Here is a 2,068-nt window from a genome sequence, read left to right as displayed (position 1 = left end):
TTGGGATTCAATTGTAAAGAATATGGTGATCAGTAGAGATGTCGTTTTTGATGAACAGTCCATGTTGCAACAAAATCAACACAAGGTGTCAGAGAATAGTTCCAGTTCAGATGCAGTGCAGATGGATTTAGAACATCATCCATAAACAACTGAGAGAGTTGAATGTTCAAATCCAACACCTGGTGATTCCATTCCAGATGATCTGCAAAATTATAATCTAGCCAGAGACAGATAAAAACACACCAATATAAGGCCTCCTAGCAGAGAAGACTTGGAAGACTTGGTCTCTTATGCACTTCTCATCAGCAGTGATGATCCTTCAGTTGTGGGGTACATTGATTCAGATTATGCGGGTGATTTGGATGGCAGAAGATTTACAACTGGTATGTGTTTACTCTTGGTGGAGGGTCTATATGTTGGAAATCAATATGTTGGAAATCAACTGGAAATCAACAATTTAGTTTATTGTGACATTATCTACAACTGAAGTTGAGTACATGACAGTAGCTGAAGCTATACAAGAAACCTTATAGCTTACTGGTATAGTAAAGAAACTGGGCGTGAACAAGGTGGAATTTAGTTGCATTGTGACAGTTAGAGTGTTATTTATCTGGCTAAAAACCAGGTGTACCATGCGAGAACCAAGTATATTGATGTCATGTATCACAAGATCAGAGGATTGATTGCTTCTTGTGAGATACTGTTGCAGAAGGATCATATTGATGACAATGCAGCTGATATGTTGACCAAGCCAATCACTATCAACAAGTTCTTGCATTGCATGAACTTGTTGAATATTTGCAATTGCTAGAGAAGCATAGTGGCCTAACCCACTTCAGTCTGTAAGAAACTCAATAATTTATTTCTTCTAAGGGGCTGAATATTCGCTAAGGTGGAGATTTGTTATGGTATGACTCATATATCATATAAGGGACAAATGGTGGAATGAAGCGGAGCAGAGCGGAAGAATCTGTCCAATCAGGTGAGTTTCATTACATGGGTTGGGGGTGTGGGGTCAACGCCCCGAGGTACGGTACATGGGTAATTTGGTAATTACATATTGTACTTCAGAGTTTACTCCAGGGCTATATATATGCTTTTTTGTAACCCTAAAGGGTATAACATATTCTCTTTTCTAGAATTGGAAGGAATCCACTGCTTTGCTCTTGAGGACGTAAGCATCTTTGCTTAACCTCGTTAAATCTCTACGCGTTCTTCTGGATTTGTGTTGATTCCTATTTTTCTTCGCCATAATTTCTCAACAGATAAATATAAATTGTATGATTTGTAAGAACTCTACCAATAAATTATTGGAATTTGACTGTGGTTTGATTTGAGCTTATTATGAAAATTTTATTTAATATTTTAAATAATATAACTCTTCAATTAAATTTTATATTTTGATCGTCTTATTTAATTTATAATAGAATTATTTAATTTCTTAATTTAAAATTGCATTATTTAATATAATTTTTTTGGGAATTTTGCATACATGCACATACCACGTAAGTCTTGCATTTTCAAGACTGATACTTAAATGTTTGGTATTTACATTTGTAACATATGGACGCAAAAAAACTGTGTAAGAAAATTCGCATCACTTTTACTGTTTGGGGCAGCTGCAACTTATTGAATAATCTGTTGATAAACTGATTAAAAATAATATGTTGATAAGTTAGTTGCGCTGACTATTAGAATTTTTTATTTTTTTGGAAAAGCTAAACCGCTGCTAAAAAACTGACACCCCACCTAGGCAGGTGCGACCACCAAGGCAGGTGCGATGTGAAAACACTGTTTTCAGCGTTTTCAAAACGCATAAGCTGCCAGTTTACCCAAACACTATACATACATACATACATACATACATACATACATACATACATACATACATACATACATACATACATACATACATACATACATACATACATACATACATACATACATACATATGCGCTTAACTCCTCGATTTCGCTTTGCCAGGCAGATGTACTCAGGTGGGATTGAATTCGCACTAGGCTGCACTACCAAAGAGTTACGACGAACGACACAAATTTGTTATATATAT

This window comes from Phalaenopsis equestris, unplaced genomic scaffold (genome assembly GCF_001263595.1).
Source record: "Phalaenopsis equestris unplaced genomic scaffold, ASM126359v1 Scaffold000002, whole genome shotgun sequence".
Classification (NCBI taxonomy): Eukaryota; Viridiplantae; Streptophyta; class Magnoliopsida; order Asparagales; family Orchidaceae; genus Phalaenopsis; species Phalaenopsis equestris.
The sequence above is the reverse complement of the archived record's forward strand: the minus strand, read 5'-3'. Positions refer to the sequence as shown.